This window comes from Pseudopipra pipra, chromosome 3 (assembly GCF_036250125.1).
Source record: "Pseudopipra pipra isolate bDixPip1 chromosome 3, bDixPip1.hap1, whole genome shotgun sequence".
Classification (NCBI taxonomy): Eukaryota; Metazoa; Chordata; class Aves; order Passeriformes; family Pipridae; genus Pseudopipra; species Pseudopipra pipra.
The window spans coordinates 41,172,826-41,198,500 of record NC_087551.1 but is presented as its reverse complement, the minus strand read 5'-3'; the positions used below and the strand labels follow the sequence as shown (position 1 = coordinate 41,198,500).

The 25,675-nt window shown below is 42.9% G+C and overlaps 1 protein-coding gene across 5 annotated transcripts in view; it reads right to left on the bottom strand.

Moving 5' to 3' along the window:
- Positions 1-842, bottom strand: part of SIPA1L2 (signal induced proliferation associated 1 like 2) — a 131,583-nt gene extending 130,741 nt beyond the window's left edge. For 3 of the 5 annotated variants that reach the window (XM_064648814.1, XM_064648815.1, XM_064648818.1), the window contains exon 1: positions 502-842. The gene's annotated coding sequence lies outside the window, so the exon portion shown is untranslated. The remainder of the gene's footprint in view (positions 1-501) is intronic. The other 2 variants (XM_064648816.1, XM_064648817.1) reach the window with 1 other exon arrangement.
- Positions 843-25,675: the final 24,833 nt, after the last annotated feature.

Sequence of the window (25,675 nt, the reverse complement as noted above, 5' to 3'; positions counted from 1 at the left end):
TCCGATCCAAGCAAACTTACTCCGTAATTGCCATTATTGTCGAAGAGAGACTGGGAGAGGGGAGCGGCGTGCCCCAGCTGCCGCAGCCGGTGGCAGAGCCGCCCCGCAGGTGACCGGCGACCCGGGGGACACCCCCGCCGCCCCCGCGGCCATTACTCGGGAGGCAGATCCGAGCGCTATTTATAAAGGCGACGTGCGGGAGCGACCCATCCCGACCGCAGCCACCCCGCCCCGGCGCGGCGGGCACCGAGCGGCGGCCGGGCGAGGACGGCGGGCTGGCGGGGAAGGGGGGCCCGCGGCTCCTCGCCGCTTCCCCGCTCCCTGCACCAGCACTCCGTCCTTCCTCGGAGCCCGGAGCAGCCGAGCCTCCCTCCCAACGGCACCTTAGCAGAGAGGACGTGGGTCCTTCAGGCCCTTCCCCAAGCTGCCCCCGAGCCCTTCCCGGCACGGAGAGCACTCGCACGGCCCCGGGGCACGGACGCGGTGCCGGGCGCTCCTTACCTGGTGCCGCCGCTGCCGCGGCCGCCGCTGCCCGCGCTCCGGCTGCTCCCGCCGCGGGACCCCCATGCCCCCCCCGCGCACACGGGCTGCGCTCCGCTCTCCGCCAGCGGCGAGCAATCCTCTCCTCTCCTCTTCCCTCCCGCGGGACACGCCACCCGCGGGGAGCTGGAGCCCTGCACGGAACCGGGGGGCGTCCGCTGGGGTATTGCGGGCTGGCGCGGGTGCCGCTCGTCCCCGTCCTCCTCTCTTCCCCGCGCTGCCCCGCGCTGCCCCTCGCTCTGCCCGGCGCTGGCTCTGGAGTGCGGCTCCGCGGCCGGACGGGGAGGCGGGAGCGGCGGGCGGGGCGGGCGCAGCCCCGACACTCGCACCCGAGCGCGCCGGCCCCCGCGCGCCCGCAGGCCCCGCCCCTGCCGCCGGCCCCGCCCCCATTGGCTGGGCCGGCGCGGCCCCGGGGGAGCGCCAGCTCCGCATTGGCCGCTCGCGCTGTCGCGCTCCCCGCAAGGCCCAGGCCCCGCCCCCCGCCGAAACACCGCCCCCCCCGCCCTCGCCCTTGGCCCGGCCCGGCGCGGGGGGGGATCCCAGGGCGCTCCGGGACAGGCGGCCGGTTTGGGATGGGGAGCGAGCAACAGGTGGGGTGAAGGACGGAGCGAGGCAGAGAGTGAGGAGGCCCCGGGAGGGGCCCTCTCCGCAACGAGCTGCTGAGCTCCGGTCCTTCAAGCGGGATCGGGCCCCCCAGCCCCTCGTGCCCAGGTGAGCCCCGGCGGAGCGGAGCCGAGGCGGAGCGCCCTGGCACCTGCCCCTCCTCCTGCCCTGCACGGGCGCTCCTCTTCGCTTTCAAGACCCTGGACAACGCCTCTCAGCCTTGGGCCCCCGGCCCCTGCCTCTCTGCCGCCCCCGGGCTCCTGAGCCCCCGGCTCCTTCCCACGGGAAGCTAGGGAGTGGCGAGCAGCGGGGTGACCAGGACTCATCCTGCCAGGCTCTACATTGTCTCAGCGAATGCCCATCTGAGACCCTCCGGGCTTACGGCGGGGATGCTGTGTCCGCATCCCGGCAGTGCCTGTGCTTTAACCACAGCTTTAAAGTGGAAATACCTAATAGCGATGAAACACATGGCAGTGGAGTCCTTGGGATTGCGTGCTCTGTCTCCTCTGTACCACTCTTAAGTTGCACATGATCAGGAGCGTGGTGCTTTCCCTCTGTGTTGTGCAGCCCTGAGCAGGTTTAATTTGCCTGCCAAATAAGCCATGGCTAGGTATCCACGTTTCCTTCACCTCCCCCACGTGTTCTGGTAAGCAAACCAAAGGCTGGTTTTAGAATTTGAATTTCCCTATTTTTACTCTGCGAGCTAGTTTTGTGAAGAACCATATCTGTAATCATAGGGCTCATTTCTACATAGAGGTTGCAAAATAGAAGATGTTATCAGAACTGATGTGGCTGCTCCCATCTGCTACCCCAAATTACGAGGCCTGCAATATCCTTGGAATAAAGTCTACTCCTACAGAACCCTACAGAAACAATTCAGGATTCTTTTATGTTTTTCCAATCCTCTCTCACTTGCTTTCCCCTCCGCCCATACCTACCTGTCATGGGTATGTAACTTTCTGGTTGTACCAGTTTGCTCAGCTCTGGTGAGCAGGCTGAATGTCGACATTTACAAGTATTCCGCTGTCTAGTAAACTTCTCCTCACTGCCTACCTTTTGATGGAAATAGAGCAGAAGGCTTTAATGGAAAGGAACTGCCACAAATATGCCAAAGATCCAGAACACCCAGGGCAGGCCAAAATTTGAGTTATTGCACTTAACTGGTCCTTTAATGCACATTTTACATCAAGAAATACGGTCCACAATCATAAATTTAAGCATTGGTTCATACACACTTATTAGAACAAACTTAAAGATGTCAACATTTACTCTAAAAGCAGTAGCAAACATTACATTCACTAGTTAGGGTTTGGATGCCTGATTGAGTGTTATTGTTCTGGTTAAAATTATATTTTAGAATGTTATCTTTTCTACCCAAAATCACTAGTCCAGTTAGGGAGCAGACTGTCTCTCTACCAAAGCATGACCACAGGAATAATATTACTATTGTCCTGACAAAGAGCCTCAGAAAAAAACACCACAAATGAAAGGAGCGGTGTATTTTTCACTGTTCTGACAGTACGACAGAAAATGTTGATGGAAACAGAAGGAATCAGTAGAGGTGTAAGCGCGCACAGAATATGGTAGGTAGCCAGTGCTTGCCTCTGATTTCTATGCTGGCAGAGTCCTCAGTATTGGAGGGCTTTGGCTACTTGTTCTAATAAGTCGCTCTCACTCCGAGGGTAGGCTGCCTTTCGGGAGTTCAGACTCTGCAGCAATCGCTGAATTTCCCCTCCTTGCTGTCATTCCTCTCGCATGCCGCATCTCTTGCGCCGAAGGAAAGCTGGATGACCGGAGCCGTTGCTCTCCAGACCCTGTCAGGACGGAGCGAGGCTCAGCGAGAGCCGCCGCCAGGTGTCCTCTGGCAGCAGCGCGGGGCCGCCGCCCCGGGGCCGCGCTCTCACCCCGCTTTGCTAAACTTGCCCGTGTAGCGCCCGACCCACCTCTGATGCGGCTGATTTTCTGCTGCCCGCACCATCAGTGAAGCTAAATGGTTCTTTTATAACCTTAGCTACGTTTCATGTGCAAACTTAGGAAGGTGGTTGCGCACTATACTAATAGCTAACACAGCTGTAATATTTTGCATGCTAAGAACAATATTTGCATACACTTACTCTGTTTTCTTTTAAAGACTCGTTTTATAAAGCACTTTGGATGCAAATCAGTTCCTCCAAGAATATTTCGGTGTTTCACCTACTATCCTAAAGAACACTATGCTTAAAAAAACCTGACAACTTATCTGTAAGTCATGGCATTTCCTTATCCTCTGAAAAAATGCTTCTCAGTCTCTACCGACTGCAGTGGTGAGATTAACTCCTTCCTGCACATAGGATGAATTCAGCCCTCTGCATACTATTCTGTCTGAATGGGCTTAATTTGGATGTGAGAAATGTTTAGGCATTCTGCTGTATGGTACCTCCAAGGCTGATGTACACCATTAAAGAACAGACTAACTATGGTATTGGCTGTGAATAAAAGAAATTATTTCTCAGCTGACAGAGTGTACTCTGTGATGGAACTGTGACACCTTACTTAACAGGTCTAAACATTTACAGCCAACACACTAAATATTGTTTAGGTTGCATTCCCAAAAATAATTATTACCTGCATCTTGACAAAATCCAACACACCAACATGTATTAGGGTTTTGCTGTTAGGACAATGTGGAATTTCACTGTGATCACAGGGGTTGTGTTGTTTTTTTTTTTTTTTTTTTTTTACTTTCTTATTTTTTCTTTCTCTCTTACTTTTTTTCCTTCTCACCCTCTCACTCCTCCAGTATCGTTCTTTTTGGCTTCCAGGCTACCATCTGTGTACCCTCAGGGAGTCAACAAGAGAATAACAAGGGCCAGAAAACAGAACACAGGTGAAAAGAGGTAAATAGGAGCTTCTTGCATTAATAAAGGGATATTCAAGCCTCAAACACACAAGAGCAAATGAAGCAAGAGGAATCCCTTGCCCAAACTAAAAACCAATAAACGTATAATTGAAAAGGGTGGGAAGAAAGGAGAAAACTGACTTTCCCTTCAGCTTCTAAAGGACAATCACTTGCCACAGATTTGGGATAAGTCACAGCAGGATAGTTGAGCCTTTGACAATATGGACACATATTGTGGTATGCATATTACAACAGTTCAGCTACAGTCCAAATAACATACAAGCAAAATTATATGTAAGACATTCCACAGGCCACAGGTTGGGCAGCTCTGATTAAGACGGGTGCCAGCTTTTTCCTTTAGTATTTTTTCTTCACTTCTCCTGTCCATACTTACTTTCAAAGTATCTAGCTCAGCCACATTTGAAGCTAGTCTTCAGACAATGTTAATACACAAGGAATTATTCCAACATCACCTACTAACTGTTTCCAAAAACATAAAGACAACTCTAACAAAAAAAATGGACTTTTCCAGGGAAGTAGGTCTGAGTGGGATCCTTGGAAGCGGTGCAGGAGGTGGAGAAAACATTCAGTAGCCATATGATGAGGCTCATTTTGCTGACACAAGGCACTCACAAATAGGCAAGCTGAAGAAAGTTTAGGTTTGCTTCTCAGTCTTGGGCACAAGCCTAGAATCCAGATGAAGTAAGTGAGGGCTGAGCACAAGATCTCACCAATGCATAAAGATGTCATCTCACTCACAAATCTTTTTGCTGACATTGCTTAGTGTGTCCTGATGCAGTTAATGAGGTGAGGTGCTCTATAAGGGAATTCTGGCTAGATCTTTGCAGCAACTTCAGCTCCCTCTGGTCACACCAGAGGAAAGCTGTGAGTAGGAGCAGCAAGGCAGTCATTGTCTTCACACACAGTGAATCATCATGCTATCCACAGGCTGGTGCAAAGGTCAGTGCTCCAGGTAAATCCCCAGACACTGTGCTTCCATAGATTCAGCAGCCCTGGAGCCACACATGCATAGCCTGGGGACACAAGAGCTCCTGTACCAGTAACCACTACAGTTTGGCAGTTTCTTGTACCTCGAAGTAGGTTGAGGGTGGATTTTGTTCTTCTAACACCAAGCTGCCTTTTCATTTGAACCTTGTGTGGGTGAAACTATGTACCCACACTCTGTAAAGTGCCTATTTCACATGTTGTTCAAGCACGAGCACAGTTTACTGCAATACTAATATTTCATCCCAGTGGCTTTCCTAAGATAGGAGCAATTCAGTGAAACAAAACATCCTTTGTATCCTCTGAAACTGATTTTGAAAGCCCAGATGGCGGAAAATACTATTGGTTTTAATTAGCAGTATCCTTCACATGAATCCCTTATTAACCAAAGGAGCATACTATAATTCATCTCACTTCCTCTAGTTTACTTACTACTGCCTCTCTTCTCTGTGGTTTACCAGCAGGAAACCACTGGAGGGGACATATCCAGATAAGATTAAACAACATAATATTATCATCTTTACTATAACCAGGCTGACAGCTTTAATGCTAGATGCTGAAATGAGATTCACAGACGTTTTGGCCTTCATTCACTGTGGCAAGAAGCCATTCTTTCGAGTCCAAAATATTTCACTAATATTCCTGAAGTATTTCACTTGTGACAGGCCATTTTATTTTATTTTAATTTTTTTTCACTGAAATGCACTTCAGACAATAAGTTAGGTTCACTCCAGCTGAATGTAAAAAAAGCAGAAGCAGGGTGTCCTGGGAGTGGATGTATCTCCAAGGGTAAGACTATGGTAGAGCAAGGCAGCTGTAGGTTCTGCTCTGCTGAGGAGCTATCAGAAAGTCACCAAGTGGCTTCTTTCTAGTGGCAGTGAGACAAGAGTGTGTCTCCATACCTTTCTACCACAGTTTCCACCTGAGGGTCTTTCAGGGGACACAAAACCTCAAGAGTATAGATGAGAAAGAAGAGAGGCAGACAGAAGCAGGAAAAAAAGTGTTTTCTTCTTGCACAGTTGATCTCACTGTACCATGGACATTCCCAGTTTGAATTCTTTATGCCTTGTCATGCTGGGTAACATATAAGCCACCTGCAGCAGTGTGGGTAGACTTACATAAAGCCTATGAAATTTGCAGCCGTTGCATACACCACTTTTCACTGGGACTGGGGCAATATTAAACAATACCTAACATAGATGCTCAGTTTCTACTTGCAAAATATCTTCCATAGTTTTTTATGGCATTGGTACTCTTCTGCACTTCTGGCAAAATGCTGCTGTGGTCTTTATCAGAAACCTTCAGTCTCTTGAAAAGACATCTCTAATCACTTAGCTGTTTCACAGATACTGAGACAGTATTCATTTCCAAGGAATTTCTTCTGCCAGGTAACAGAAAGTTCAACCAGTAAGGGAATCTCTTCACTGTAAATGGGTTGCAACATCAAACTGCTGAGAAGGGAGGGGAAAGGACTGGAGGAAATTGGCATGATGAGGCGTGTGAATGAAGTCAGCCAGGGAGAAATGACAGTCTAGGCATCAAAAGACAGGCTGCTTCAGCACATCTCCGGGGCAACTTCTGCTGGCAGGTCTCTTAATGTCTGCATCTTAGGCCAGGCAAACTGATAATATGCACCAAAATTCCATTACAATTATCACTGAGTTCAGTTTTTAACATGACCACTCCTCTTTTTTTTTTTTTTTTTTTTTTGTTGCTATTAATTTGACAGGCTTGTTTTCTGGGACTGACATTTTCCAGACTTGGTATTAGCACATGACAAGTTTTGAAAGATGAAAGAAAATCAGCAGAGCTGTTAAAGCATGCAAAGATTATTTTCCACATGGCTTGACCAGAACTTTTGCACTTGACTAACTCAGAAAAATCTGAAATTAGAAACTGTAAACAAAATTATTTGGTAAAAATACTTAGCTCTTGATAGAAAAATGTTCAGAGCTAATTTTTTAAGAAGTTTTAAAGTTTTGGCATTTCTTAGTTGGCAGTTTTACTATGTTTGTTAAACTTCCATTTTAAGATGCTGTAATGAGATATAATTGGGTGGGTTGTTTCTCAAATGGAATAGAAGATTGTATTTATTTAAACTAGATAGTTCTTCCAATAACTGAGGCAGGCTGAAAAAGAGAAGGCACTATGAAATCACTATTGACCCCACTACACCAAACTAATTTATTTGGGAAAGACCTAAGACAGTGCTGAAAAGCATGAAAAATCCATTAACAGAGAAATTGATCTTTGTAAAGCACATTCTACTGGAAGAAAATTTCTTAATACCTTTTCAATGTTCCATTAATTCTTAGACTTTAAAGCTCTAAAGGCCCATTTTTGATAATCTAGTCTGACCTACCATATATGACATGCCATTGAACTTCCATGAATTAATTTTTGTTTCAACTAGGTGTCTTCTAGACAAATTTCGAGTCATTCTATACATATTCTCACTAATGGAAAATTCACTGAAGTCCTTGGTACATTGTTTCAGTTACATTCACTGTTAAAAATGTGTGCCTTATTGCTAGTTTGAACTGTCCGCCTTTCAGTTAATGTATCTTGTTATACTTTTGTCCACTTTACTGAAAAGTTCATTCATGCTGTGTGCTCATGGCTGGTACATATAGACAGTATCTCTGTTACTCCTCAATAAGTTCTTTTATCAAGGAGATAGATAGAGCAATGAGAGTTTTTCGCTATGATCTGTTTTTCATTTCCTATAATAAGTCTCATGGCTTTTCTCTGAATTGTTTTCCCCCTGAGCTCGTTCTAAATTCCTTCCTGAAATACAGGAGAATGTAGAAGCCATACTGTCAAGACCCTCAGGGAGATGCCTTCCTCAAGCAAGGATCTTTGTTAAGTTGCTATTGAACTGTTTCCATTACTTTTCAAATTGTGCCATTAGAATCTAAGCTCCATTTTACCTCACATCTCCCAATTCTCATTTTAAAGCATTCTCTTTGAAACAGCAGAATAACAGGAAACAACCTCAATTTGTATTGTGGGCCTATTATATAGCATTGCTCTGCTGACCACCATTTGGAGTGGAAATACAGAACATTTTAATTCACAGGAGGATTCACAAACCTTATAGTTTTAGTTCACTGAACTCTATCTAGTGTAATCAAAATGCAAATTCACTTACTTTTGATGGTTCACACATGGCTCAAAGCAGTATTTAACTGTTTATCTTTGGGGTTATGTGGTAGATAATGAAGCCTTTCTTGGATCACGCACACATGAAACGCATTTCACTGCTAAATCTGGCTCACACGAGAAAAGCAAATGTGAATATTCTTGAACCTGGGCCTCCTAATAACCTCTGAACTTCTGCTCTCATTCTGTGCTGTGACATCCCACTGATAGCACTGTTTTCTACACTTTCCTACCAGAAAACACTTTCTCCCACCAGACTTTATTAAGTATGCACACTGAGGATCACTAAAGCCTCACTGTTTGTCTTTAATTTGGTGCCAGACACTGCTTATATCTGATGTATCTACTAGTGATCTTTGGAGAAGGCACCTGCTTCTGCTCACTGAAAACTACTGGAAAGAATGATAACTTCGATTTCAGTTTCGTAAATGCTTGAGGAACCTGGACACTCCCTGTACCCATAAAGTGTGTCTCCTGGTATTTTTTAATTGTTTTATCTTGTCTTTCATCTACCCCACAAGCTGTGGGCATTTTTTCACAAATTATCTCTTCTTTGTCATCCACAGCTTCATTTTCTCGTTTTGCAGCCTGCTAAATTGGTAACACTATAGCAGGAAACAAAGAGTTTCTGACTCATCTCTCATGAGACATCTAACAGTCCAGTGAGGTTTGTTTTTCTTCTATGACTCTTCACCTGGCACTTGGAGTAATACACTACCTTTACGTCCTCCTGACACTGCATTAAAAGTTGTGAATTCACTGAGTACTTTGCTTCAGAAATGAGCAGGCCACAGAAGAAACATTGCAAATACCCTCCAGCTTCTTTGTCCTTAAGTTATAAGTGATTCAGACCTGATTTTGTTGCACACCAATGAGTTATTTGCACTACTCTGGCAGCAAGGCTTGGCACCACAGGAGAGGCAGGGCAACAGCAGCTTTCTCAGTTGTATGCCTGTTCTGGACAGACTTTCTGAGCAGAGGCAACAACAGGCTCGAACAGTAAAAGTCCAAGTTAGTCAACCCAAGAGCAGCTGGAGCAGCTCTGCTACCCACAAGCTACTCAGGTAGCTAGAGTGTGAAAAATGATCCAGTCACTAGGAGACACGCTCACTCTGTCAGGACTGGAAAAGAGGTTCTCTGGGCCGGTTGATCACACTGGTGGGGCACCACAGGAGGGTTATGACAGACACACAAGGTCTTAGTTGAGCCTTGATACTTTCAGTTGTAGCTACTTGATCTTTAACTACTTGGGTAATTGAGAAACTTAAGAACAAATCAAGTGGTGAGGGTTTTTTTCCCTCTCAGTTTTATCATTTGTTCCTTTTGCTTGTTCCATTTTATTCTAGAAGCTTATTTTATGTGAATTATTGCATTTGACAACCTGCCACTGTGCACATTGGAGAACTGGAGCAGCCAGACAATCACATAACCTGCTCTTTTGGCCTGTTTGAAAGCTTATTGATGTTGTAGGAATCTTTTAGTTTTCGTCAGTGCATTTTCTATTGGAGTCTTACAGCAAGAGGCTTGTAGACAGAAAAGGAAAGAGATGTAAGGTACACAGCTTTCAAACGCCAGACATTATAGGTCTTTCCTCTCTCTACTCTTCCCTGCATGAAAAATGTCACACTGGTTCAGAGTTTGGGTACATTTACAAATCACCATGGAGTTGGTGTAAACTCGGGGAGGCTGCCCGAGAGCCAGCACAGGAGATGTGCCAGCCAAGCAGTGCAGTGCAGTACCCAAAATAGCAAGCCCTGCTGAGGGATAGGTCTGTGGAGTTCTGGTAGGGTAACAATCACAGGGCTGTGCTGCTTTCAGGGCACAGAGGTCCATGCAGGGCTATATTTAGTCACACGCATTTATCAGTGCAAACTTCGTCAAAAGTGCATGGCACCTCACAGAACAATGCAAACATCTCCATCCCCTTTTTTTCATGTTTTTTCTGCTTTTACTCTATTTTTCAAGTCAGATGCAGATGAAATGAAAAGGTCATTCATCCATTAAATAGATCAGTGGAATGGTAGCATTCACCATGGGGTTTTGCCTGTTTTACTGGTTGGTTGGTAATGTAATTACTTTCAGCATAAAAGCCAAAAATGAGCAAGCATGTGGATCAACTTTCCAGACAGTTTTCCACAGATTCAGTAAATGAGGTAGTGACATTCAGGTAATCTCCTAATTATTGTTGCTTTTGAAAGGCTGGTATTTCTGTAGATACTATCTTCTAAGTTTTGTTGAGCAAGAATGACTGTACTAGGAGAGAACTGTTTCTTCCGCTGGCCTACTTTCTTTTTCACACACACATTACAAAGGGATATTCTCGCTACTCAGAAATATCTTCCTCAATACAGTGAGCTATACTGCCTCTCACCTGTCAAAACAATGTCACTCCATGGTGAGTTATAGAAAAGCTGTAAATTGGCTTTTGTTTTTGCACTGTGCCTTTCACTCTTCCCTAAACAGGAACTCCCACCTCATTTTGCATCTGCTCTTATTGTGGATGGAGTTAAGCCCAGATAATGGAGAAATGATCACATGTCCTTTACTTCAGGTTACTCCAAACTTGAGGAGGACTGGGAAAACTGTTCTGAAGGGCCACTGTACCACTCAGTAAAGGAACAAAGACAACTCAAAAAAAAAAAAAAAAAAAAAGGAAAGGAAAATGCATTAGTCTGACTGTTTGTTTTGGCAGTTGAAACGTAATTTTAATTATGCCTAATGCCTCATGAAGTGCTGTCTTGCAGCCGGTTGAAACAGGCCACTGTTGAAATAATGAAGACATAGTAACATGAGATAATGCTGCTGTGCATACTCCTAAATACTCCTGAGCAGATCCGTCTTTCCTCATGCAAACTTAGGCTCACCCTGGTTAACCCAGATTTAGCTCTGCCATCTCTGTCTCACTCCTGGAACACAGTTCCTTTCACTGGATGCAATGTGACAACCCAGGGGCCCATTTGCTTTGCACACTGGTGAAGAAAAAGTGTGAGCCAGCACCCTTTTCTGCATGGGCTGCTCCTGAGGAAGTCAAACACAGTGGCAAGCCTTACTCACAAGTTGGCCCAAGGCATTCCACTCAAAGCAGGGCAGTGCAAGGACCTCTTGAGCAGAGGGCATCTCCTCGAGATGGGCCTGAAGGGCTCTTGTCCTATAAGCTTTGCCTTCTTTAGAAATAGGAACTTCTGCTCTACCACATTCATAAATTGCATTACTGGCATTATTACTCATAATATATTTAATCATAAGTATTTATATATATAATACTTATAATAGTATTTGAATGTTTTCTTGGATTTACTTTCACAATTATTCTATGAGGAGCTGAAACATGTTCTCCCTGTTTTATAGATGAAAATAGTAACAGAAGATAAGTAAAGGACATATTTAAGGTGACGAGTAAATCCCTGATACAGCTGAGAACACAGGTCTCCGTGCCTCACCTTGCTTCCTCCCTCTCTCAGACTGCAGTGTTGGGATCCAGAAAGGACCTTCTCTGCAGAAGGAGGGCTGGGCGCAGAAAGCTGCACAAAGCTGCTGAGACACACTGCTCTTCGCAGTGAAGTTTCCTGTGGCTCTAGGCAGCAGATCAGCTCTGTGCTGGTTTTGGTTGTTTTGGGTTTTTTTTACATTATGTTGTTTTCAGTACCTACAATAGTTTCTTGGCTGTTTTTATTTCTATCATAGTGCAACTGCATAAGCAACCTCCTGCAGCTCTCTACCAGCTTTACATCTGTAGGCTCTGGATGCTGGAACACCAGCCAGCACTGAGGAACCTCAAGGTGATGTAAAACTAACAGGTGTTGCTTCTCTAATAGCACCTAAATGTACACCTGACTGACAAGATGTTTCGCTAATATAAGACCCCATCTGGAATGATTTGGAAAGGCAAAGAGCAGTAACAGAAAGCTGTTCTAGAGGACAGGATCTACTGTTCAAACAACTAACAGGGCTATCAGAAAATCAAAGGGGAATAGAGAAATGAGAATGAGGAGAGCACAGAATAAAATGTACTGAGCGAGCCTGAAACAAGTTTACATAAGGCTTGATGGTGATACTCTTATTCAACCTTAATGGTATGTTAGTATATGTAGGGAAAATTATTACTGACTTGAGGGCATCAAAATCAGATCCATCAGGCTCTAGAGGTAAGAAAGCTTCTGTCTGGAAATTAAAATTAACGAGTCAGTTAAACTGCTTTAGCATAGGGAAACAGGTCAATCTGCTTTGAATTTGTTAAGGAGCTAATGCTTTGAAATGGCCACGGCTGATGCTTTTAAGTGTGATTCACAGATATGCTTTAGAATCTATGCTTGAATTGAGAAAGAAAATGTATTCTAAAAGAGCGAGCACACCCAAATTTAGCTTCAGCTTTTCTTTTTCAGTCTTCTGGCAGCAATGGGAAGCTATGGTGGGTACAATCTTCTCATGTAGCTTAAGCTGCCCAAAAAAGGAAAAGAAAAATTAAGAAAAAGCTAGGCACTGTATTTTGTCTCTAAAGCATTCTGAGGCAAAGCAGCAGATGACACTAATATCTGGACATCTGCTATGTTGCATCTGATGATTCCTCCAGGTAAAAAAAATTTGTTCAATGAACTCTCAAAAAAGTTGACTAAAAACCCCATAGCAACTCTGATTACGCACCTCTGAATTTTCTGAGATGAACACTGACTCTTTTGACAGGAGGCTGTGAGGAGTGGAGAGTAATGTGTACATGCTACATTTTGTTAAATAAACTTCACAACCTGCACTGTGGAAAGAGGAAGACATATATAAAAAAAATTGTTGATGCAAGCTTATCAAAACTTGCCAGTTCAGCAGCTCTCAGCCTGAAGGAATGTACTTTTCTGCAAAAGAGATTTATATTAGGACTCCTATTTTATCCTCTTTTTATGGTACATTATGTAGGTTCATAAACTGCAGTCTACCCAGGACATTTTTTTAAAAAATTATTAATAGCAATGAGCAAGCATAGATGCCTTTCTGTTTGCATGTGTGTTTGTTGTCAATTGTTTGATTTGAAAATTTCAAGAGGAGTAAACAACTAATTAGTACAGAAACCATTTTCAAACTCATGGAATTGGAGTTCAAAAGGGCAACTCAGATGAGAGGACATTAGAAACTTACACTGGAGTGCCTGTCAGGGCAGAGGAGTGAGCACCAGGCCTCCTTGTCCGTATCATGGTTAGGGCATCATCTGTCTATTCTCATGGGCTACACGTGGGGGAGGATGCCAACCCATCTCGCAGCACTTGCAGCCCTCTGCTCCTCAAACAAAGCCACAAAAGTGATGTTGAGACCAATGGTTGGTGGCAGGGGAAAATCAAACCACCTCAGTCTGCCAGGCAAGATAACAAGACATGGGGAAGATGTGGAAAGTATTGCTAAAATGGTTGGGAATGCTCAAAGTAAAAAAACTGGATAATTATCAACATAAGACTTGATTGTCCTGTCATGATGGCTTTATGATAGCATAACTGCTGACTGTGAAAGAGTTGCTTCTGATTCAGACTGAACTAAGCACTTAGTGAGAATCATGACAAGGTCTGAGCTTGCTGTTGATCTTGGTACACCTCTGTGTATCTGAGTCATGAACTGGCATGAGAATCAGGACTTGAGGATCCTTGACTCTTCCTGACCCACTCTTCTGACTAGAAAAACCAAGTTTGTACTCAAACTGCTCTCTGCAGCAGGACCAGTTAAACTCTTTCTGATAATATTTGTGACAGAGGCACACTTTCTTTATTCTCTGTAATGCAGAACCAAGGCCAAGGCCAGTCAGTTTCTTTATCTGTCTCCTTGCTCTCGGTGCCTCCCTTGTAGCAACACCAGTGTTGGGCAAGCACATGCAAGTGACCCAGCAGATCGTACTTTCAGGTGAGGCACTTTTCCATTCCATCTGTTCTCTCACCTGATTCATCATGAATCATATCAATGTTCATGTCACCACAAAGGAGGCATCAGCAGGCACAGGTAGTTAGTAAGGGTTACAAGGTGGAACATGACCCCATGGCAGCCCATATGGCAGCAGAAATGGCAGCACAAATTCATGTCAGATTAAAATGACCATTTAAAGCAACATGCTCAGTGAAATCCAAACTTTTTTTCTTTTTAATTAGCTTTTAAGACAACTTCTGTTGCTATAGTTCACATAGTGTCCTAGAGAGACTGAGAAATTCTTCCCTGTTTGGAAGTTCCGCAGCAAGGGCATTTCTTCTGCTCCCCTCCAGGACAGCTGCTTGTATTGAGCAGTAATAATATATACTCTTATGTATGATTGTGCCATTTTAGTGGGGAAAATGCCAATGAATCTCATGACAGTCTTTCAACTTCTCCCTCCCAGTTCTGGCTGACAGACCACAAATTCATAGAGCTAGTCAGCCAGAAAGTGCCATTGCCAAATTCTATACCTACTGCTACAATCTGAACTGATTCTTGTATTTTAAAGAGGAATTTCCTGCAGGAATTTACTATGAACTATTCTAGTCTTCTGTGTCTCTCAAACAACACCACACATTAAATAACACCTATAACAAATGCAGTTTCAACTGAAAATTGGTGTGCATGGAATGTGTCACATATAAAGACAACTAAGATTTTAATTTCAACTTTAAAAAGCCAGAAATCCGATGGTTTATTTATCTTTGCATTGCAGGCACATCCTGAGGCAAATAACTCAAATGAAGGATTTCCAAGAGCCAGCCCTTATCTAGAGGACATGAAATGGAAGTGTTAATAGCACCAATATACAGGTGTTGGTGTCATGGCAATAATATACTACAAGTCAGAGACTGACACTTTCTTATGAAAGTGTCAAAACAGTAGAAATCAAGGCTGCGAAATTCTCTTCACTTACGAAAACAGGTCTCAAACAGGTATTCAAATGTTCAGCTGGAATTTGCAGCTATATTTAAGATGGCAATTAAAACTGCCCTCTTTTCACTAAAAAAAAACAATGCATGGAATTTTCATGCTAGTATCATCAGGACAGAAGTAAAAGGAATAAGTGCAGTAGGCTTATCTGTTCCAGGTGAGAGGAGCTCATGGGCTGTGAGTCACCTGTTCCCATGCTACAAAAACTTCAGCACATTTGCAGAGCCCCAGAGCTAAGTTACTGATGCAACTCATTAGCATGTACATCACCTCCCAGAAACACCATCAAAAGTATAAACTAAGTATGTGAGGGGAGTTGCTTTCCTCATCAGTCAGGAAGATGACTTTTTTCATGTATGTCTCTAGCTGGATGTTCAGAAAAATGCAGACAATCCTCACCCCATCACTGTGCTTTCTAATTGAAGAGTGCTTGTGGAAAAATGACTCATTCATTTAAGACCCTAAAGGACACTGAGCACTTTCAAAAACCGAGGGAATCCTGTTGTAGGCTAAATCAGTCAGATTGGAACTAATGAGACATCCATTTCAATTCAGATTTCATGTGCAATTAAAGAAGTCAATGCCAAGAACTTTGATTAGTGCAGAAACAGGGGATCATCAGAAGCATGGTGTGTTTTGCAGGTAGCAAAGCCAGTCTGGCCTCTGCAGCGTGGAACAGATTGATGCTTTGTGTGAAGGTGACACCTTCAAAAGCAGCAAATGGAGAACTGCAAGTGTAACTCCTCACTCCCCAGACCTTGCTCTGTTACTGCACTGGTGAAATAGGATTTATTTATTTATGGATGCATTTCTAAAGTGAGAAGTTGCTCTTTCATTTGAATATATATTAGAAAAAAAAGCTGTGAATGGGAAAAACTCCCTAATGTGCCTCACACTGAAAATGGTCATTAGATTAGCTTCCAAGGATGCAATTAAGTTCCACCTCAGTCTGTTTTATAGCCAAAAATTCAATCCTGAGGTTTATTTACATTTAATCTTCTTTTCCCATCTCTGAATATTGCACTGTGTAATTCTGCAGATTAAAACTTTTTTCGGTAAGCACAAGGTTTAGTTAAAAAAAAATGGAAAAAAAGAAACCACCAAAACTGGCAGGGATTTTCATAGAAGTGCAAGCAGATATTCCATTATTCAGTGTATTTATATTTGGGATTTTCTATGGATTTTAAATATCTCGGCACCTCATAAGGATTAATTAATCTATCTTTACAAAACTAAGTGATGTAGTCTGGTTGACTTGGGCCTTTGTGTTCATCTTATCCCTTATAGCAGTTTTTCCGCCTTCCCTCTTATTTATTGCCTCCTGCACCTCAACCAATACACAATTTCAGCAGGATCTATTTGCTGGAAACAAGTTACCCTCTGTGAATACTCCTGTAAGTCAGGGCAGAGTTCTTGCTCACAACAGTCACAGAGGCACTGACAACTTCTCCAAGATCAGAAGGAACCTCTATGGCTGAGGCAGGAGTTACTTTGTCTCTCTTGGATCTCAGTTCAGTGTTTTATCCACAGAACTCCAGTAAATAATCAGAGCAGTGAAGTATGGAGACAGAACAGTGAATGTCGGCCTCCCAGGTGCTGACTGTTCCAGCACCTCTCAATCAGAAGAGGACCATAGGGATGACTGTATGGGCTTACAGATTATTTTATCCAGTGTCATAGCTCCAGAAAAATAAACTGAACACATTTTTACTGCTGTGTGCCTATATGAAGCTCTGCCCTAAATAAACTGGTAGTGTCAATCCAATACAAAGTAGATAGGTGGTCAAGATGCAGAAACTACTGTCCCAACGGGTGCTCCCTGGCACTGTCAAATGGTCACTTAAGAGGACAGGGGTGTGTGGATAATGGAAAGTGGTGACCAAAACCAAAATGCTAGGATGGAACATGGAAGCCTGCACCTATGTGGCCAGTGTCACAGCTTTCTGCGCATAAATAAAAGATCAGTATCATGGACCAGGAAGCACAAGCATGAAGTTCACCCCAGCAGAAAAAGGAAAATTGAAGAATTTAAATAAACAAACCAAAGAAGGCAAATCAAAGCCAGTGAGTGACAAAGTTGAAGGAGCTTCCCAAGAGAACTGCATGCAATGATAGTTTGGCACTAACAATGCAAAAAAAGCATTAATTTCTTAAAAATCAAACAAATATTCTTTGAGTGCTGCTGTCAAGATCTCTATATCCAAAATATCCAATGATTTGCACAAAGTTAAACAGTCATGCTTTTCTCTTCCTCTAATTAGACTGTCCCAAACCTGAGCACAAATCTTGAGTCCTCCAGCTTCAACATGTTTTCCTTCTGAGATGCGTGCTTTGATTTCTCATGTCTATGTTATTTTATTTTCTCTGCCCTTCCTTTCTTCTAAGCTTTGGTCCTTTTCAAATCATGTAGAAGAGGCATCATCTATAGTAGAAAAATGTTTAGCTGTCGTAACTATCCAAATGGATAGTAATAGTTAAATCAATATGAGACTCATTGACCTAAAAAAAGGCGACTTATAGCAGTTGAAACACAGTCTTATGTTTTGAGACTATCAAATACCATTTCTAAATCAATGTGTCGTTTAACATTTCCTACCTCTGTTCAAATACATGACCTACTCTGTTGCAGCCTGAAGGATTGCAGCAGTTGAACATTTATTGTGATTTTAATGTAGCAATGCCCGAGGGCCTCTACCAGAATCAGGATCCTGCTCTTTTTAGTGCTTTTAAATGCACAAGAAAAGGAAATGGGTCACAAAAAACTTACAATCAAACGAGTAGGCAACACCATCAGGCTGTTAAAACGAGTGAACTGGGAAGCATACCAACAGTTTTCAGGCTAAGTTTGAAACACCATCCCACTTGGTAAAATGGAAAGAAGCAGGAAAACCTGCCAGCTCTTTTAAGCAATCATATGCACTTACCCCAAAAGGAGAACTTTACACTCCAACTCAACTTACTGAGTAGAAAACTCATGTGTAAAAAGGATAAATTAAGATGTCCTTTCTCTCCAGGATTGCCCATTAAGTTTCTTACTAAAAATGCCAAAGTAAAATAATTGTAGCTCAAAATAGGAAGTCTTACTGGTGTGAAACATGAGGATCTTTTAAAAGGCAAGTATTTTGATGGGAAAGAGACACAGAAGTTAAGGAATTTTGACTAATATCTGTCAGCTTCCCCTGGCATGTTCAAGGTACCCACTAAATATGCACACCAGTACAACAGCAACAAGATCACACTGACCTTCTTTTTAAAGATGTAGCTTAGAAGGCACAAACAGTATCAAAAAAATTTTGCACAAACAGGTAACTCTTTTTCAGGTACTTTTCCCTGGATTCTAGTAGCATCAAATACCTCTGTATCCTATCCTTATGAGGCAATAAAGCAAACAGCTTATTCTCCTATACTTAATTTTATATGTCTGTGTAGCTTGATTTATATACAAGGAAAACAAGACCATTAAGGATGAAAATAATTGAACACAAGGGCAACAAGGAGGAATGATGTAAACTCACCTGATGGAGTGATTTTTCTCTTACAATCCTTACCACTTGCATGATATTTATGAACTTGAGGAAATAATAAATCTAAGGGTGCAAAGAGACAGGCTACTGGAAAGAAGAGGAAGAAGATTTAGATCCCTTGTTGCAAAGGCTAAAATAAAGGGCATAGAATCAATGATCTTATGTGTTATTTTTCATTTTCAAAGGGGTTTGCATTATTGTCTTATTCATCCTCATTACCACCTTCAGAGAAAATAATAGTGTAATGTGGTTACAACAAAGGCTTTGGACAATTGGTTCCAACAGTTTTTCCACAATAATAGATAAAACTACCGTCCACTTACTGCTTGTAACAATTTGAAATCATTCTACCTACAATGCAGTATTTAATATATATGAATGTTTGATATGTTGGAGTCTGAGTGTTTTGTTCCACAGTCTGCTTAAAGGTGGATAAGTCATGACTAAATCAATGAGATATCACTTCAACAGGTAATTTAAATATAGGCCTGGCTTTAAGTTATGTATCTGATTCAAACAGGGCCTCTTAAAAGCATTTTTTCATGTCACCTGCTGGCTAGAGAAAATTCAGCAGAAGGACTGCAAAAATTGTAGGAAAGTACTTCATAGCAGATGAACATTACTATCTTACTCAGGTGCAGGGATAGGGAAGGGTCCTGGGACAAGAAGTGCACCTCCCTTAACTGCAGAGTATTGCAGTGTAGACATGTACACCTCAACTATCCTTCAAGGTCTCTCTGTGGTCAATGGAGAAACAGGTTTTTGTAAGTGCAGCTATGATCAATCTCATCCTAAGACAGATGATAGGACAGGAAAAATCAATTATGACCCTTAGACCCCTCTTTCTCTCTACTTACGAAGGAGGTTATCCCAAAGGCAGACACCTACACTGCAGTTGTCTAACATTAGGTAAGATTAGATCCTCTTTTTCTCTCCAGGAGGAAACTCTTACACAAAGACCTGGAATCACATTTGTCTTTTCCTTGATATAGCTTCAGATCCTACTTTTGTCTCTAGTCATCCATCCTTCTTAGGATCCTTCCTCTGATCCCATGCCGTTAAAGATATCAAAGTGTGAGCCTGACACTGGCAACGTGTACTTGACCACTCTTTCTTTTGTGACAATGACACTACTAACTGCAGCAGCTGAGACCAGATGTGTCCCCAGTGTTCAGCTAGAAATTCTGCAGCTGCAAGAAGACTTGGTAAAATATTTAGAAATAAAATAATTGTCAAATGCAATGAAGTGCTGCATTGCTTGTATGGATTACTCTTCACTACCAAAAATACAATCCTGTCAATAAATAAATAAACAAATAAATGGCCAATTGATTTCGTGTGATTTATTCCTACTTAAATTCAAAACATTTATGGAAGCGTCTATTGTATTTTGAGTATAATTTATCATAGACATTCAATTAGCTCAATTTTGTCAAACAGCATACTTTCCTTCTGGGATATGATTCATTTCCCAGGTGAGGTAACACCTGATCTAGAGCTGAATGGAAATTAGAACCCAGCCTTCGTGAGGTTCAGTGCCATTTTTAAAATATACATTTATCAACTTGAAAGCTTAAAACTCTGGCTGGCCAAAGACTTTTACAGGTTCTTCATTGTATGCTAGGCATCCGTCTCCAGAGATGTCAATAAGATTGTACACAGTGCCTGATGTTAATTGTGGGTATGAATCTTGTCAGATTGGGTCTAGATACTCAATTCCACAAGGTTCTGGCCTTCTGGCCCTAGTTTATCAATCAAGAGAACTATTCATGTAATCTACTCTTTTCACTGAAGTACAAAGAACTAATAAGTACAAAAAAATCTGTTATTTGAGGTATAGTATGATTTGCAGTGTAGTCAAACAGTAGCTTAGATCCCATCCATATTACCATATATGGTATTTTTTTCCTTCTGCAGAATTAAAACTGAACTGTATGAAACTCAGGTGAATAAATGAGATGAGTTGCTAGCAAAACAAACCATGCATGACAATGTTTATTTCCCAGAAGAAAGTAGTAAGCAAGGGTACTACACTCTGGTACTCTTTCTGTATTCACTGAAATTACCATTTTATTCGGTACTCTGATGGGTTTTTTATGCCATAGCTGAACCAAGTCTGTCAAAGTGAAGGCATGTATTTTACAGACAACTTATTTCTACTCCTGCCATGGTGGGGATATTAAGTTGCATCCTGCCAATTTTAACATAACTCATCAGCTTCATCGTATGCAAAGCACATGATAATACACAGATGCACAACTATATGGATGCTGATTGTGGGTTTTTTTTAAAAAAGAGGGTCAAATGCAGTCATGGGAATTTCCTTTAAAACTATATAAGGTATCAGCCATATGCAGTCTTCTGTTGCAATTTTATGCTATATCAGAATTTTTCCCATGTCTAAAAAAGCCTACAGAGTACAGGAAACATCGTGTTCTTTTAGTACTGAGTGTGATGTTACTAGCAATTTGCTGAATTAAGGCTGATTTGTCAGTTGTATCTAATTTCAACAGCTATTCCCTTGTTCTAAATCTGGTTTTGGCACTTCCTACAAACTGTAAGTATCCTCAACTCCCCTTTGCATCCTTAGAGCTATCAAGAGTGGGATTCACCAGACCTTAAGGCATCTGTCAACATACAACTGGGCTAAGCTAAGCTAGGTTCTCTTCATAAGCTTTGGAGAGAAATAAATAGTTTCAGGGAATGAGTCATCTAATCAGTTTTGGATATATTAAAGGAAAACTCTTCTTTTTTGACTTTAAAGAGAAGTTACGGTTACTAACTCAGAGATGCCTATTCAGAGTAGCTATTCCCTAGTTTAATTTATGAACTACCTCTATTGATTTCTCATAGCCCAGCCAAGCTGAGATTGATTACCTAGAAGATGGAATTTACTTTCCTATAGACACATGTAAAGTGACATAGATTCAAAGAAGACAAGCATCCAGTCTATAAGACCAACGGCAAGCAAGACTATATCCAGTCAAGGTAACTAAAAACAAGCTAAAAAGAAAGTCAGAAAAAGCTTTCATTATATTGCCTACTATTTCTCTCTCTCCTCCTTTCAAGACCCCTCAACATGACTTTCAGGCCTTCCTTCTTTGCCTTTTGAAAAAGCTGAAGTTTCCATAAGATTCAAATGTGCTTTTGCCTCAGCAGAATTCTCAGCCTCAGAAAGAAATGGCAGTCAGAAAACCGCAGAGCTTGCAGAAATTTGAAATGTTCAGGTGACACCGGAGATCAAAGGGAGCACAGGAAAATGATGGCGTCTCTACCTCCATTGCTAAGAGCAAGGCAAAATTATCTCCTTGTGTGCATAGCTAACCTGCATTGAACAACTGTCCTCCTAAATAACAGTGAGTTTTCAACCTGAAAGTTCTGCTAGGCTTTTGTCAGTAGTTATTTCACTTTTTCATTCTCCTGTTTGACAAGGAGAGTCTCAGAAATTGTGTGCATAACAATGTTATGGAAAAAACTCTGGAAGGCAACAATAGGTTTACTCCAGAATCTCAAAGTCAGTTGGGGAACTAATGAAACAAACATCAATTCTTTATATGAATATTCAATAATGCAACCATCCTGCTAGATCAAGTACCATTCAGAATCAATGCCAAAGGCAATCAGGCCAAATACAATGTAAAGGTATTTCACAGAAAGAAAAAAAAGAGGTAAGTCTTGAAAAGAGTTAACCAAACAACCCAAGTGCTGTGTAATGGAGGCTGACCTCAGAAGATAATTGCTTCTGAAGCCAAGGGGAGATCAGGTAATAAGAAAAATGAGGACTCCTAGGCAATAAAAGAGTTACTGCACATTTGATATTTGTAGTGGGTTTCTGTGGCTGGGTTTTGGTAGTGGGGGGTGCTAAAGGGGTGGCTTCTGTTAGAAGCTGCTAGAAGCTTCCTCTATTCCATGGAGCCAATGCCAGCCAGTTCCAGGATGGACTTCCTGCCGCTGGCCAAGGCCGAGTCAATTAGGAGTAATGGTAACGCCTCTGTGATAACATGTTTAAGAAAAGAAGATTGTTGCACAGAAGAAATTCCAGCCAGGGAAGAGCGGTGTAAGAACATGGGAATAACAACGTAGACACCAAGGTCAGTGCAGAACGAGGGGCAGGAGGTGCTCCAGGTGCCAGAGCTGAGACCCTGCAGCCCGTGGTGCAGACCATGGTGGAGCAGCTGTGCCCCTGCAGCCCATGGAGGACCATCGGGGTGCAGAGACCCACCTGCAGCCCATGGAGGAGCCCATGCTGGAGCAGGTGGATGCATGAGAGACTGTGACCCCGTGGGAGGCCCAAGATGGAGCAGGGTCTTGCCAGAGACCTTCGGCCTGTGGAGAGGGAAGCCCACGCTGGAGCAGGTTTTTCCTGGGTAGGACTTGTGGCCCCTGTGGGGAACCCACGACGGTACAGCTCATTCATGAAGGACTGCATCCCATGGAGGAGTGACCCATGGGACAGCAGTTTGGACTCACATTGGAGAGGTCCATCAAGAACTATCTCCTGTGGGAGGGACCCCACAGCAGCAGGGGAAGGACTCCTCCTCTCTCTGGGCAGCAGCAGAAACAACAACTGACCGTAACCCCCATTCCCTGTCCCGCTGCAGTGCTGGGGGGGAGGAGGGAGAACATGGACGGAAGGAGGGGTGGGAGGAAGGTGTTTTTAAGACTGTTTTATTTCTCACTCTTTAGCTCTTATTCTGTTAATAATAAATATAAGTACTATCCCCACTTTAAGTCTTGTTTTGCCTGTGAAGGTAATCAGTCACTGACCTCTCCCTGGTCTTATCTCTACTCATAAATTCTTAGCTGTTTTTTTTCTCTCTCCTCTGTCCAGTTGCAGAGGAAGAGTGAGAGAGAGGCTTTAGTACCTGGTATCTGGCCAGGGTCAACCCACTACAATATTTCATTTAAATTATCTTCCAGCAATGACCTCTTTCTCTTTTCAGTGGAGAAACCCATGGATGCATCAGTAGAAGACCGGCCCCAAAGAACCAGCTGCTGTGCAAAAACTATTCAGTTTCTTCTACCCAAAGGTATGGATGCATTTCCCACTTGCATTTCAGTTATTTCCCTGGGTATTCACAGATGAAATACACGAGGCACAGCAACTACTTTTTGCAGATTTTGTTTCCTAAGGTCATTCTCTAAAAGCCATCTTTCTTTTCCTCCACATTTATCATCATTTGCCTGCAGCGAATCTGAGATGGAGGCATGTACATCTGTATATACTCTTAAGTGTGGCTTGCCCTCTTGCTGTAACGAGTGAGCAATAAGAAAAGAAATAAATAAAAATAATCTGAAAAGCATCCAACTTCTCAAACTAGCAAGTACTTTTAGACTGGGACAAATGCTTGTTTGCACAAACTGGTACCTGAAGTAGCACTGCCAGTGTGTTGTGGCTTTATTCCAGACTTACATTACCATGAAATGAGAGTGAATTCTGGTGCCCAAAAAAAGTTGAAAAGAGTGAAGCAAGCCTGAGGCTCACGTAATGTGCTGAACTGATAGAGTACTGCACTTCAGAGGCATTGTACCAAGGTGTACCGATAATAATCAGTCATCAGCAGGGAATATCCATCAACTTAAAGCTTTTAAGGCCTTGAACTGGATGGCTCAGTGGTGCATATTGCCACAGCTCCATTTAGTTCAGTGAAATTGCACTGACTTGTGCCACCTTGCAGGTCTAGCCTCCTCTCTTTTATTGCTGATTCTTAAATCAAGGTACTGAAATGAGCCAAATTCCTAAGGGCAAGCAGGTTTCATATTTATTACTGGTTTCTGGATATGGTTTTCAAGAGCTTTTTCAAACCTTTCAGCAGTTTGGATGGCAAGAAGCAGTGTGTCATACTCCTCAGAACAGGCTTGTTCTATACATTGTGGTAATTTCCATTACATAATTGTACGAGGCTCTGGATATAGAGATGTGGTCCTTTATCACATCCCAAAGGAGGCAAACATGCACAGGTACCTACCTGCACTCAGTCTTCAAACTGCTGTCAGCCAAGGCCTTTGGGCACAGACCAATTACTGCCACCTATGGCTCAGACACCACAGCTCACTGAACTGCACTGAATCCTGCCATTACAGGGCAAAGTGCACCCTCCCATATGCCACCGTGACAAAAGAGAATACAATGAGAAAGGTAGCCACCCCTCAGAGAAGTATTTTTGCTCTCCCAGTTTAGCTCAATCCAAAGTCTTTCCAAGTACAAAAGGTACCTGAAAATTAACAACAGTCCAAGTCCTGGTCACTGCAAGTCAGGAGGAAGTAAAGATCTAAAGATATTCCTCAGTATACATTAAAGCAGATACTACTGCTACAGGATTACTTAAGGAACACATCCCCACTCCAAATTCTTCCAAAAGAGCTGCTTGCAAGCTACTAGGAGCCTGTGAAGTTTTTGAATGAGGCCCAGAAATTGTTTATGAGTTGTGCTTATCCTTGAGAGAATTGGACGACTGATGATGGTCTTCAGGTAACTCCTTAGGGGTTTTACCAGGACTCCGTAGAGGCTCCAGGGGACAGCGAGGGATATCTGAGGTGAGAACACCAAGCTGCTGCCATGGACATCCCATTGCCGAGACTGGTGCCTTCAGGATAAACACTTATTTATACAATCAGACGTAAAAGTATGACTTCCAAGATTAATTTTTATAGCATGACTCTCAGGTTGCCATTTCACCCATGGGGTGGCTCTGTACCAAGAGAACTTAGGAAGCTCCTAGACTAGAATTATTTTCACTAAGATAATGGGGTTAGAGTAGTCATTCAGAGTCCACTGGAGACACACAGGTCCTGCTTTGACATCATCATAAGTGAAAAACTCAGGCAAGCTAAGGCAGCGTAGTGACGGAATCATACCAATGTGGACTCAAAAGCAACCTTGGAATTCCAGTTTCTGAGTCAGTGGTGACTGGACACACTGGGCTGGTAATGTGCTTCTTATCTGAGGATGAGCTGCCTTTCTATTGCAACAGTCCAGTGACTCATACTGAGAGTATCTGCACTACTATTTGTCTAGCAGGGAATGCTGATAGTTTGTGGGGGGAAAATGGCCTTGTTCCAAAGGAGTGAAGTAATGGTACGATAGTAATAA